The 15,308-nt window shown below is 41.6% G+C and overlaps 1 pseudogene across 1 annotated transcript; it reads left to right on the top strand.

Moving 5' to 3' along the window:
• The first annotated feature begins 1,407 nt into the window (after nt 1–1,407).
• On the top strand, nt 1,408–3,104 carry LOC307062808 (zyxin-like; annotated as a pseudogene). The gene has a single exon. The product of its transcript is annotated as a zyxin-like (transcript).
• Nucleotides 3,105–15,308: the final 12,204 nt, after the last annotated feature.

Here is a 15,308-nt window from a genome sequence, read left to right as displayed (position 1 = left end):
AGTATAACCCACCGGGGGCAGACACCAGAAGCAATAGGAACTACAATCCTGCAGCCTGTGGGACCACAAACACAGAAAGTTAGACAAAATGAGATGGCAGAGGAGTATATTCCAGGCAAAGGAATAAGATAGAACCCCATTTCCATGCAAATGGAAATCAAAGGAAAGCTGAAGTAGCAATACTTATATCAAACAAAATAGACTTTAAACTAAAGACTGTTACAAGAGACAAAGAAGGACAGTAAATAATAATCAAGGGATAAATCCAAGAAGATATAACAATTGTAAATATATATGCACCCAACATAGGAACACCTCAATAGATAAGACAAATGCTAACAGCCATAAAAGGAGAAATCAATGGTAACACAATAATAGTGGGGGACTTTAGCACTGCACTTACATCAATGGACAGATCATCCAGACAGAAAATCAGTAAGGAAACACAAGCCCTAAATGATACATTAGACTAGATGGACTTAATTTATAGAGGATTCCATCCAAAAGCAGCAGAATACACATTCTTTTCAAGAACATGGAACATTCTCCAGGATAGATCGCTTGCTGGGCCACAAAGCAAACCTTGTAAATTTAAGAAAATTGAAATCATATCAAGCATTTTTTCCAACAATGATGGTATGAAATTAGAACTCAACTACAAGAAGAACACTGTAAAAAACACAAAAACATAGAGGCTAAACAATATGTTACTAAACAACCAATGAATCATTGAGGAAATCAAAAAAATACCTAGAGAAATATGAAAACAAAAACACAATGATCCTCAGGAAAGAAGGAAAATCTCAAATAAATAACCTAACCTTACACGTAAGGCAACTAGAGAAAGAAGAACAAACAAAACACAAAGTTAGCAGAAGGAAAGAAATCATAAAAATCAGAGCAGAAATAAATGAAATAGAGATGAAGAAAACAATAGAAAAGATCAATAAAGCTAAAAGCTAGTTGCTTGAAAAGTAAACAAAACTGATGAACCTTTAGCCAGACTCAAGAGAAAAAAAAAAGGGAAAGGGCTCAAATCAATAAAATTAGAAGTGAAAAAGGAGAAGTTAACTGACACCACAGAACTACGAATGATCATAAGAGAATACTAAAAGCAACTATATGCCAATAAAATGGACAACCTAGAAGAAATGGACAAATTTTGTAAGGTACAATTTTCCAAGACTGAACCAGGAGGAAACAGAAAATATGAACAGACCAATCACAAGTACTGAAATTGAAAGTGTGATTTAAAAACTTCCAACACTTCAAGATGGCGGAGGTGTAAGACTTGGAGATCACCTTCCTCCCCACAAATACATCAAAACTACATCTAAAGATGCAGAGTCCATGGACCCAGCTGCGAGGTGGCCACCCAAGATGCTCCAGCCCGCACTGGGCCTGGCCATGGCGGCCCTCCACCCACCTCGCATGATCTCCATCTCGGCTCCAGTTTTTTATACCCCGCAGAAGAAGTTCGGCCGGTGGTGGCCCCAAAGCCCAAATTGAATCCTTTCCAGACTGGTGACAGCGAGCCTTCCTCGGCCACTGGGGCCCAATGTGCACAGATGGGCCGGGTGGACAAGATTCCCCCGCCACCCCCAGAAGACTTTCCCTTACCACCTCCACCCATGCTTGGGGAGGCCAATGATGCCGAGGGCGCTCTGGGAGGTGGCTTCCCACCTCCCCCTCCCCCAATTGAGGAACCATTTCCCACTGCACATTTAGAGAGGAGATCTTCCCTTCCCCACTGCCTCTGCTAGTGGAGGAGGGAGGGCCTGAGGCCCCCATACAGCTCCCACCACAGCCCAGGGAGAAGGTGAGCAGTACTGATCTGGAGATTGACTCTCTGTCTTCATTGCTGGATGACATGACCAACAATGATCTCATCAAAGCCTGGGTGTCATCTGGTTGTGTATCACCACCAGTCACCACTCCATTCATTTCCAAGTCCAGTTCTAAGCCTACAACTGGGGGCACAGCACCTCTGCCTCCCTGGAAGTCCCCTTCTAGCTCCCAGGTTCAGCCTCAGAGTCAGATACATTTCCATGTGCAGCCCCAGTCCCAGCCCCAGCCCCAGGCCAGGCCTCAGGTCCAACTCCATGTTTAGCCCCAGCTCCAGGCCCAGCCCCAGCCTGTGCCTTTGGCTAACACCCAGCCTCGAAGTCCCCATGCCCCATCTCCAGCCACCAAGTTTTCTCCAGTGACTCCCAAGTTTACTTCTGTGGCTTCCAATTTCAGGGCTGGAGCTCCAGGTTGACCCAGGTCACAGCCCAATCAGAAGTTGGGGCTCCCTGAAGCTCCCTCTTCCACTGGCACAGGCTCCCCTCAGCCCCCCAGCAGAAGGAAAAGCCCCAAGTGCAGGAGAAGCAGCACCCAGTGCCCCCACCAGCTAAAAACCAAAACCAGGTGTGCCCCTCTGGAGCCTCAGGACCTTTGACTCTGAAAGAGGTGGATGATCTGGAGCAGCTGACCCAGCAGCTGATGCAGGACACAGAGCATCCTCAGAAACAGAACGTGGCCATCAACGAGTTCTGTGGCCGGTGTCACCAGCCCCTGGAACGTGCTCAACCTGCAGCGCACGCTCTGGGGCAGCTGTTCCACATCACCTGCTTTACCTGCCATCAGTGTGAGCAGCAGCTGCAGGGACAGCAGTTCTACAGCCTGGAGGGGGCGCTGTACTGTGAGGGCTGCTATACTGGCACCCTGGAGAAGTGCAACACCTGTAGGCAGCCCATCACTGACCACATGCTAAGGGCCACAAGCAAAGCCTACCACCCACAGTGCTTCACCTGTGTGGTCTGTGCCTGCCCCCTTGAGGCCACCTCCTTCATAGTGGACTAGGCCCACTGGTCCCACTGCATCCCCAATTACCACAAGAAGTATGCTCTCAGGTGCTCCATCTGCGCAGAGCCGATCATGCCCAAGCCTGGCTGAGAGGAGACCGTGTCTGTGGTTGCTCTGGACAAGAACTTCCATATGAAGTGCTACAATTGTGAGGACTGTGGGAAGCCACTATCCATTAAGGTGGATGACAATGGCTGCTCCCCTTGGATGGCCACATGCTCTGCTGGAAATGCCACACTGCCAGAGCCCAGACCTGAGTGAGGACTGGCCCCCTTCTTGACTGCAAATCCATTCCCCATTAGCAGACCATCCACAATGAGACCACCCCCTCTTCACCCTCCCCACAGTTATTTTTTGATGTCCAACCCCTCCCTCCATACCAACCCCCACCCCAGTATCCCTTGTGTCCTGATTCAGGGACCCAACATGGCCTAGGGCTGCAGAGTCCCTGACCTGAGGTTCAGTCCTCCCCAATCCTGCAGGGACCACCCACCATAGTCTAGGTACCCCACCTGAGCAGGCACCAGACCGAGTTCTGCTGCTTTCACTGATGCACTGATGCCCTCGACTGGCACTCAAGCAGCCTCTTACTCTGCTTGCTGAGGGCCAGGAAACGTCCTGACCTGCTGAGAGGCTGGGCTGTGCTCACCAGCCTGGATGTTCCCACCAACCCCTGTGCTGTCAGGTTTTAGCTACAGCTACAAATAAAATATGTTTGCCAGAAAAAAAAATACATCTACATGTGGAACAACTCCTACAGAACACTTACTGAATGCTGGAAGAAGAACTCAGACTTCCCAAAAGGCAAGGAACTCCCCACGTACCTGGATAGGCCAAAAGAAAAAAGGAAAAACAGAGACAAAAGAATAGGGACAGGACCTGCACCTCTGGGAGGGAGCTGTGAAGGAGGAAAAGTTTCCACACAATAGGAAGCCCCTTCACTGGTGGAGACGGGAGGTGGGCCGGGGGAAAGCTTCAGAGCCACGGAGGAGAGCACAGCAACAGGGGTGCAGAGGGCAAAGCAAAGAGATTCCTGCACAGAAGATCAGTTCCAACCAGCACTCACCAGCTTGAGAGGCTTGTCTGCTCACCTGCTGGGGTGGGTGGGGGCTGGGAGCTGAAGCTCGGGCATCAGAGGTCAGATCCCAGGGAGAGGACTGGGGTTGGTTCTTGAACACAGCCTGAAGGGGCTAGTGCACCACAGCTAGCTGGGAGGGAGTCTGGGGAAAAGTCTGGAACTGCCTAAGAGGCAAGAGACCATTGTTTTGGGATGCACCGGTAGAGGGGATTCAGAGCACTGCCTAAACGAGCTCCAGAGATGGGCGCAAGCTGCGGCTATCAGTGCAGACACCAGAGACAGGCATGAGATGCTAGGGCTGCTGCTGTAGCCACCAGGAATCCTGTGTGCAAGCACAGATCACTATCTGCACCTCCCCTCCTGGGAGCTTGTGCAGCTCACCACTGCCAGGGTCCCGTGATCCAGCGACAACTTCCCTGGGAGAACACACAGTGTGCCTCAGGCTGGTGTAACGTCATGCCGGCCTCTGCTGCCACAGGCTCATCCCGCATTCTAAACCCTGCCCCGGCCCGGGCCTGAGTGAGCCAGAGCCCCCTAATCAGATACTTCTTTAACCCGCTCCTCTCTGGAAGAGGAACAAATGCCCTCAGGTGACCACATAGAGGCGGGGACAAACCCAAAGCTGAACCCCAGGAGCTGTGTGAACAGAGAAGAGAAAGGGAAAATTCTCCCAGCAGCCTCAGGAGCAGCGGATTAAATCTCCACAATCAATTTGATGTACCCTGCATCTGTGGAATACCTGAATAGACAATGAATCATCCCAAAATTGAGGCAGTGGACTTTGGGAGCAACTGTAGACATGGGGTTTGCTTTCTGCTTTCTGCTTTCTAATTTCTTTCTGGTTTTATACTTATCTTAGTTTAGTACTTAGAGCTTATTATCACTGGTAGATGATTTGGTTACTATCTTCCTTTTATATATATACATTTTTTATTCTTTTTGTTGGGGGGGGAGTGTGTATGTATATGATTCTTTCCATGATTTTGTCTCTGTAGCTTTGCTTTTGCCATTTGGCCTAGGGTTCTGTCTGTCAGGTTTTTTCCATTTTCAGTATAGTTTTTAGGGTTTGTTATCATTGGTGGATTTGTTTTTTGGTTTGGTTTATCTATTCTTTCTTTCTTTCTCTCCTTTTTTTAATTACTTTTTTATTTTTAATAATCTTTTTATTTTAATAACTTTATTGTATTTATTTATTTATTTTTCTGTCTTTGTCTTTTTTTTCCTCCCTTCTCTTATGAACCATGTGGCTGACAATATCTTGGTGCTCTGGCCAGGTGTCAGGCCTGAGCTTCTGAGGTGGGAGAGCTGAGTTCAGGATATTGGTCCACCAGAGACCTCCCAGCCCCACATAATATCAAACTGTGAAAGCTCTCCCAGAGATGGCCATCTCAATGCTAAGACCCCGTTACACTCAATGACCAGCAAGCTCCAGAGCTGGACACCCTATGCCAAACAACTAGCAAGACAGGAACACAACAACACCCATTAGCAGAGAGGCTGTCTAAAATCATAATAAGTTCACAGACACCCAAAAACACACCACCGGAAGTGGTCCTGCCCACCAGAAAGAAAAAATCCAACCTCATCCACCAGAACACAGGCACCAGTCCCCTACACCAGGAAACCTACACACCCCACTGAACCAAACTTACCCACTTGGAGCAGACACCAAAAACAAAGGGAACTACGAACCTGCAGACTGCAAAAAGGAGACCCCCAAAACAGTAGGTTAAGCAAAATGAGAAGACAGAGGAAGAGACAGCAGATGAAGGAGCAAGGTAAAAACGCACCAGACCAAACAAACGAAGAGGAAATAGGCAGACTACCCGAAAAAGAATTCAGAGTCATGATAGTAAAGATGAGCCAAAATCTTGGAAATAGAATGGAGAAAATACAAGAAACATTTAACAAACACCTAGAAGACTAAAGAGCAAGCAAACCATGATGAACAACACAATAAATGAAATGAAAATTCTCTAGAAGAAATCAATAGCAGAATAACTGAGGCAGAAAAACGGATAAGTGACCTGGAAGATAAATTAGTGGAAGTAAGTACTGCAGAGCAGAATAAAGAAAAAAGAATGAAAAGAATTGAGGACAGTCTCAGAGACCTCTCGGACAAGATTAAATGCACCAACATTCGAATTATGGGGTCCCAGAAGAAGAAGAGAAAAAAAAAGGGACAGAGAAAATATTTGAAGAAATTATAGTTGAAAACTTCCCTAATATGGGAAAGGAAATAGTCAATCAAGGGCAGGAAGCACAGAGAGTTCAGTACAGGATAAACACAAGGAGAAACACACCAAGACACATATTAATCAAACTACCAAAAATTAAATACAAAGAAAAAATATTAAAAGCAGCAAGGGAAAAACAACAAATAACATACAAGGGAATCCCCAGAAGATTAACAGCTGATCTTTCAGCAGAAACTCTGCAAGCCAGAAGGGAGTGGCAGGACATATTTAAAGTGATGAAAGGGAAAAACCTATAACCACGATTACTCTACCCAGCAAGGATCTCATTCAGATTTGACAGAGATATTAAAACATTTACAGACAAGCAGAAGCTAAGAGAATTGAGCACCACCAAACCAGCTTTACAACAAATACTGAAGGAATTTCTCTAGGCAGGAAGCACAAGAGAAGGAAAAGACCTACAATAACAAACCCAAAACAATTAAGAAAATGGGAATAGGAACATACATATCAATAATTACCTTAAATGTAAATGGATTAAATGCTCCAATCAAAAGACATAGACTGGCTGAATGGATTAAAAAAAAAAAAGACCCTTATATACAAGAGACCACTTCAGACCTAGGGACACATACAGACTGGAAGTGAGTGGATGGAAAAAGATATTCCATGCAAATGAAAATCAAAAGAAAGCTGGAGTAGCAGTTCTCATATCAGACAAAATAGACTTTAAAATAAAGACTATTACAAGAGACAAAGAAGGACACTACATAATGATCAAGGGATCAATCCAAGAAGAAAGATATAAAAATTGTAAATATTTATGCACCCTACATAGAGCAGCTCAATATATAAGGCAAATGCTAACAGCCATAAAAGGGGATATTGATAGTAACACAATAATAGTAGGGGACTGTAACATCCCACTTTCACCATGGGACATCAAAAATGAAAATAAATAAGGAAACACAAGCTTTAAATGGTACATTAAACAAGATGGACTTAATTAATATTTATAGGACGTTCCATCCAAAAACAAGAGAATACACTTTCTTCTCAAGTGCTCATGGAACATTCTCCAGGATAGATCATATCGTGAGTCACAAATCAAACCTTGGTAAATTTAAGATTTGAAATTGTATCAAGTATCCTTTCCAACCACAATGCAATGAGACTACACATCAATTACAGGAAAAAATCTGTAAAAAGTACAAACACATGGGGGTTAAACAATACACTACTTAATAACCAAGAGATCACTGAAGAAATCAAGAGGAAATAAAAAATTACCTAAAAAACAAATGAGAATGAAAACACAATGTCCCAAAACCTATGGGATGCAGCAAAAGCAGCTCTAAGAGCGAAGTTTATAGCAATACAATCCTACCTCAAGAAACAAGAAAAATCTCAAATAAACAATCTAACCTTACACCTAAATCAACTAGAGAAAGAAGAACAAACAAAACACAAAGTTAGCAGAAGGAAAAACATCATAAAGATCAGAGCAGAAATGAATGAAATAGGAAAAAAGAAAACAATAGCAAGGACCAACTAAAACTAAAAGCTGGTTCTTTGAGAAGATAAACAAAATTGATAAACCATTCGCCAGACTCACCAAGAAAAAGAGGGAGAGGACTCAAATCAATAAAATTAGAAATGAAAAAGGAGTCATTACAACAGACACTGCTGAAATACAAAGCATCCTACGAGACGACTACAAGCAACTTTATGCCAATAAAATGGACAACCTGGAAGAAATTGACAAATTCTTAGAAAGACTGAAACAGGAAGAAATAGAAAATATGAACAGAAAAATCACAAGTAATGAAATTGAAACTGTGATTAAAAATCTTCCAAGAAACAAAAGTCCAGGACCAGATGGCTTCACAGGTGAATTCTATCAAACATTTAGAGAACAGCTAACACCCATCCTTCTCAAACCCTTCTAAAAAACTTCAGAGGAAGGAACACTCCCAAACCCATTCTATGAGGCAACCATCACCCTGATACCAAAAGCAGGCAAAGAGACTACAAAAAAAGAAAATTACAGACCAATATCACTGATGAATATAGGTGCAAAAATCCTCAACAAAATAGTAGTAAACAAATCCAACAACACATTAAAGGGATCATACACCATGATCAAACGGGGTTTATCCAAGGAATGCAAGGATTCTTCAATATACATAAATCAAACAATGTGATATACCATATTAACAAATTGAAGGAGAAAAACCATATGATCATCTCAATAGATACAGAAAAAGCTTTTGACAAAATTCAACACCCATTTATGATAAAAACCCTCCAGAAAGTAGACATAGAAGGAACTTACCTCAACATAATAAGGGTCATATATGACAAACCCACAGCCAACATATTTCTCAATGGTGAAAAACTGAAATCATTTCCACTAAGATCAGGAGCAAGACAAGGTTGCCCACTCTCACCACCATTATTCAACACAGTTTTACAAGTTTTAGCCACAGCAATTAGAGAAGAAAAAGAAATAAATGAATCCAAACTGGAAAAGAAGTAAAACTGTCACTGTTTGCAGATGACATGATACTATACATAGAAAACCCTAAGGATGCTACAAGAAAACTCCTAGAGTTCATCAATGAATTCAGCAAAGTTGTGGGATATGATATTAATACACAGAAATCTCTTGCATTTCTATACGATAACAAGGAAAAATCAGAAAGAGAAATTAAAGGAACAATCTCATGTATAATTGCAAGAAAAAGAATGAAATACCTAGGAATAAGCCTACCTAAGGAGGCAAAAGACCTGTATGCAGAAAACTATAAGATACTGCTGAAAGAAATCAAAAATGACACAAACAGATGGAGAGATATACCATGTTCTTGGACTGGAAGAATCAATATCATGAAAATGACTATACTGCCTAAAGCAAACTATATATTCAATAAAATCCCTATCAAATTACGTATGGCACTTTTCACAGAACTAGAACAAAAAATTTTACTATTTGTATGGAATCACAAAAGACCATGTATAGTCAAAACAATCTTGAGAAAGAAAAACGGAACTGAAGGAAGCAGGCTCCCTGACTTCAGACTATACTCTAAAGCCAGAGTCATCAAAACAGTTTTGTACTGCCACGAAAACTGAAATATAGATCAATGGAGCAATAGAGAAAGCCCAGAGGCAATCCCACGTTCATATGGTTACCTTATCTTTGACAGAGGAGGGAAGAACATACAATGGAGAAAAGACAGCCTCTTCAACAAGTGGTGCTGGGAAAACTGGACAGCTACATGTAAAAGAATGAAATTAGAACACTCCCTAACACCATACACAAAAATAAACTCAAAATGGATTAGAGTCCTAAATGTAAGGCCAGATACTATAAAACTCTTAAGAGGACAACACAGGCAGAACACTCATTCACATAAATCTCAGCAAAGTCTTTTTGATCCACCTCCTTGAGAAATGAAAATAAAAACAAAAATAATCAACTGGGACCCAATTAAACTTAAAAGCTTTTGTACAGCTTAGGAAACAATAAACAAAATGAGAAGACCACCCACAGAATGGGAGAAAATATTTGCAAATGAAGCAACCAACAAGGGGTTAATCTCCAAAATATACAAACAGCTCATGCAGGTCAATATCAAAACAAAAGAACAAAAGCAAACAAACAAAAAAAAAACCCCAATCAAAAAATGAGCAGAAGGGCTTCCCTGGTGACGCAGTGGTTGAGAGTCCGCCTGCCGATGCAGGGGACACGGGTTCATGCCCCGGTCCAGGAAGATCCCACATGCCGCGGACCGGCTAGGCCTGTGAGCCATGGCCGCTGAGCCTGCGTGTCCAGAGTCTGTGCTCTGCAACGGGAGAGGCCAAAACAGTGAGAGGCCCACGTACCACAAAAAAAAAAAAAAAAAAAAAGGGCAGAAGATCTAAATAGACATTTCTTCAAAGAAGTAATACAGATGGCCAAAAAGTATATGAAAAGATGCTCAGCATCTCTAATTATTAGAGAAATGCAAATCAAAAGTACAATGAGGCATCATCTCATATTGATCAGAATTGCCTTCATTAAAAAGTTTACAAACATTAAATGCTGGAGTGGGTGTGGAGAAAAGGAACTCTCTTAGATTGTTGGTGGGAATGTAAATTGGTACAACCATTATGGAGAAGAGTATGGAGGTTTCTTAAAAACTAAAAATAGAGCTACCATATGATCCAGCAATTTCAGTCCTAGGCACATATCCAGAGAAAACCATACTTCAAAAAATTCATGCACCCCACAGTTTATTGCAGCACTATTTACAACAGCCAGGACATGGAAGAAACCTAAATATCCATCAAGAGAAATGAATAAATAAGATGTGGTACATATATACACAATGGAATATTACTCAGCCATTAAAAAAAACCCATGAAATAAGGACTTCCCTGGTGGTCCAGTGGTTAAGACTTCACCTTCTAATTCAGGGAGTGAGGTTCAATCCCTCGTCAGGGAGCTAAGATCCTGCATGCCTCGTGGCCAGAAAAAAAAACAAAAATACAAAACCATAAAACAGAAACAATATTGTAACAAGTTCCATAAAGACTCTTAAAATGGTACACATCAAAATATCTTTTTAAAAAATGAAATAATGCCATTTGCAGCAACATGGATGGGCCTAGAGATTATCATACTAAGTGAAATACGTCAGAAAAAGAAATGATATCACGTATATATTGAATCTAAAAAAGGTGATTTAAATGAACTTATTTACAAAATGGAAACAGACTCACAGACGTGGGAAAAAAACTTATGGTTACCAAAGGAGAAGGGTCGGGGAATGGATAAATTAGGAGTTTGGGAGTAACATATACACACTACTACATATAAAATAGATAATCAACAACTGTATAACACAGGGAACTCTACTCAATATTCTGTAATAACCCATATGGGAAAAGAATCTGAAAAACATGGATATATGTATATGTATAACTAAACCACTTTGCTGTACACCTGAAAATAACACAACTTTGTAAACCAGCTATACCGCAATATAAAATAAAAATTAAATTATAAAATAAAAATAAAATCTAAAAAAAATAAGAGAAATGGGGACTTCTCTGGTGGTCCAGTGGTTAAGACTCCATATTTTCAATGCAGGGAGTATGAGTTTGATCCCTGGGCAGGGAAGTTCTGCATGCTGCATGGTGCAGCCAATAAATAAATAAATAGATAGATAGATAGATAGATAGATAAAATAGAAATAGGGGGGCTTCCCTGGTGGCGCAGTGGTTGAGAGTCCACCTGCCGATGCAGGAGACACAGGTTCGTGCCCCAGTCCGGGAAGATCCCACATGCCGTGGAGCGGCTGCGCCCGTGAGCCATGGCCGCTGAGCCTGTGCGTGCGGAGCCTGTGCTCCGAAACGGGAGAGGCCACAACAGTGAGAGGACCGCGTACCGCAAAAAAAAAAAAAAAAAAAAAGAAATAGAAACTTATGCCCACACACACACAAAATCCAAGTACTCACTTCAAGAAAATTTTAATATGAAGACTGAGAAAATTTTTTTATCATGAAAGAGTGTTACATTTTGTTCAATTCCTTTTCTTCATCAATTGATATTATCATATGATTTTTCTTCTTTAGTTTGTGATATAATGGATTTCATGGATTGATTTCACATATTAAACCAGCCTTGCACACCTGAAATTAATTCCACTTTGTCAGGGAATGTTGTCCTTTTTATAGTCTGTTGGACTCAATTTGCTAAAATTTTGTTGAGGACTTTGTGTTTGACTATATGAGAGATACTGGTCTTCTAATTTTCTATATTTTTTTTATTGTTCTCTCTTAGTTGCATTTTGGTAGTAAGGTAACAGTGACCTCATAAAACAAAGTGGAAAGTGCCCTCCTCTTCTATATTCTGGAAGATATTATGTAAAATTAATGTTAATTCTTCTCTGAATGTTTGTTAAAACTCCAATGAAGCCATCTTAATGTGGGATTTCTTTTTGGGGGGAGATTTTAAATGATAGATTCAATTTCTTTAATAGTTATAGGGTATTTAGGCTATCTATTTCATCTTGGCTGAGTTATGATAGTCTGTGGTTTCTGAGGAATTTTGATCCCTTTCTTCTAAATTGTCAAATTATGATTGTGAAGCTGTTTACACTATTCCCTTATTACCCTTTAATGGCTGCAGAATCTGTTGTGATATTCCTTATTTCAATTCTGATATTGGTGATTTGTGATTTATTTTTTCAAAGAACCAGTTCTTTACATTCTTTTTTTTTTTTTTTTTTTTTTTTTTTTTGCGGTATGCGGGCCTCTCACTGTTGTGGCCTCTCCTGTTGCAGAGCACAGGCTCCGGACGCGCAGCCTCAGTGGCCATGGCTCATGGGCCCAGCCGCTCCGCGGCACATGGGACCCTCCCGGACCGGGGCACGAACCCACGCCCCCTGCATCGGCAGGCAGACTCTCAACCACTGCGCCACCAGGGAAGCCCTACATTCTTTTTTTTAATATTCTTTTACATTATAGTTTATCACAGAATATTGAATATAGTTTCCTGTCCTATACAGTAGGACCTTGTTGGTTTATCCATTTTATATACAGTAGTTTGCATCTGCTAACCCCAAACTCCCACTCCATCCCTCTGCCATCATCCCCCTTCCTCTTGGCAACCACAACTCTGTTCTCTATGTTGTGAGTATGTTTCTGTTTCATTAAAGCTCATTTAGGGCTTCCCTGGTGGTGCAGTGGTTGAGAGTCCACCTGCCGATGCAGGGGACATGGGTTCGTGCCCCGGTCCAGGAAGATCCCACATGCCACAGAGCGGCTAAGCCCATGAGCCTTGGCTGCTGAGCCTGCGCATCCGGAGCCTGTGCTCCACAATAGGAGAGGCCACAACAGTGAGAGGCCCGCGTACCGCAAAAAAAAAAAAAAAAAAAATTCATTTATGTCACATTTTAGATTCCACATATAAGTGATACCATATGGTATTTATTTTTCTCTTTTTGGCTTACTTAACTTAGTATGATAATCTCTACTTCCATCCATCTTGCTGCAAATGGTATTATTTCACTCTTTTTTATGACTGAGTAGTATTCCATTGTACACAGGTACCACATCTTCTTTATCCATTCATCTGTCAATGGACATTTAGGTGTTTCCCTGTGAATACTACTGTGAATAGTGGTGCTATGAACATTGGGGTGCATGTAACTTTTTGAATTATAGTTTTGTCTGGCTATATGCCCAGGAGTAGGATTGCTGGATCATATGGCAACTCTATTTTTGGTTTTTTGAGGAACCTCCATACTGTTTTCCATAGTGGCTGTACAAACTTAACAGTCCCACCAACAGTGTAGGATAGTTCCCTTTTGTCCACACCCTCTCCAACATTTATGGTTTGTAGTCTTTTTTTTTTTTTTTTTTTTTTTGTGGTATGCGGGCCTCTCACTGTTGTGGCCTCTCCCGTTGCGGAGCACAGGCTCCGGATGCGCAGGCTCAGCAGCCATGGCTCACGGGCCCAGCCGCTCCGCGGCATATGGGATCCTCCCAGACCGGGGCACGAACCCGTATCCCCTGCATCGGCAGGCGGACTCTCAACCACTGCGCCACCAGGGAGGCCCTGGTTTGTAGTCTTTTGGTGGCCATTCTGACCAGTGTAAGGTGATACCTCACTGCAGTTTTGAATGTATGTCTCTAATAATTAACACTGTTGAGCAAATTTTCATGTGCCTGTGGCCATTTGTATGCAAAGAGCCAGCTTTTTATTTCACTTATTTTCTCTACTGTTTTCTTTTTTCCAATCAATTTCTGCTTTTTATTTTTTCTTCTTATTGTTTGCTTTGGGCTTATTTTGCTCTTTTTTTTTAACAACTGATTATCAATTTATTTAAAATGTTGATTTAAGCATCGGCAATGGTGACTTCAACCTCGACTCCTGGCTCAATACTGATGGAAATGATCTGCTTAACAATCTCAGAAGGACTGTGCAGGTCAATGAGTCACTTGTGGATCCTCATTTAGAACCTTCATGACAAGGAGTTTTCCTGGTAGTTATTCTCAGAGTCGTGGTAGGCATCCGAACCAGTCCTTTCACTCTGGGATTCTTTTCCTTCTCGCCTCTGATCAGGTCATCACATACCTTCTCCAAAGACTTCGTGTTGCAGTTGGTGAGGGTGATTCTAATCCGGTGAATCGCTACCTCTGGCTCCAGGGAAGTCTTTCTGCTAGGCTATGACTGCAGTGCAGCTTCCTGACTGACTTGTTCCTGGGCGAGAGCAAACAGCGGTGAGTCAGGCACAGAAGCGGGAGTCCCCGGGCTCCACTGTAGTGGTGACCGCATCTTCCTCAAAGAGCTGCTTTTTTTCTTTTTAATACACAAAATAATTTTGAGAAAGAAGCTATAGTAATCAAGACTGTGGTATTGGTGGAGAGGTAGATACATAGATCAATGGAAAATAGTGGACAACACAGAAATAAATCTACATAAATATGCCTAATTTTTAACAAAGTAGCAAAAGGAATCCAATGTATTCATTTTCAATAAATGGTGCTGAAGAAACTGAAAATCTACTGGCAAAAAAAACCCCTCCATTTATATATTTCTTCTAGAAAAAGAGCAGGAGAAAATCTTTGGGACCTGGGACTAGGCAAAAAGTCAAGTCCTTGGGCTTGACACCAAAAGCACAAACCATAAAAGGAAATCCATAAAGCAAAAATTGATACATTAGACCTTATAAAAAATTTAAAATTTTGTTCTGTAAAACTCCCTGTGCAGCAGATGAAAAGAGAGAAAAATATTTACAAACTACATATCTGACAAAGAGCTACTATCTAGAATATAAAAAGAATTCTCAAAAATCAACAATAAAAAAGCAAACAATCAAATTAGAAAATGGGCAAAAGACATTAACACTTTACTAAAGGAGATTCTGTAGCAAGTAAGTACATGAAACGATATTCAACAACATATGGCATTAGAGAAATGCAAATTAAAACCACAATGAGGTATCACTATATACCTATCAGAATGACTAAAATAAAAAACAGTGATAGCACTAAATATTAGTGAGGATGCAGAGAAACTGAATCACTCATACATTGTTGGTGAGGCTGTTAAATGGTACAGTCAATCTAGAAAATAATTTGGAATTTCCTTTTAAAACTGAAAAACTGGGGAGTTCCCTGGTCATCTAGTG

Source organism: Hyperoodon ampullatus, assembly GCF_949752795.1.
Source record: "Hyperoodon ampullatus genome assembly, chromosome: 14".
Taxonomy (NCBI): Eukaryota; Metazoa; Chordata; class Mammalia; order Artiodactyla; family Ziphiidae; genus Hyperoodon; species Hyperoodon ampullatus.
Note: the sequence above shows the minus strand (reverse complement) of the source record. Positions and strands in the feature narration are given on the sequence as shown.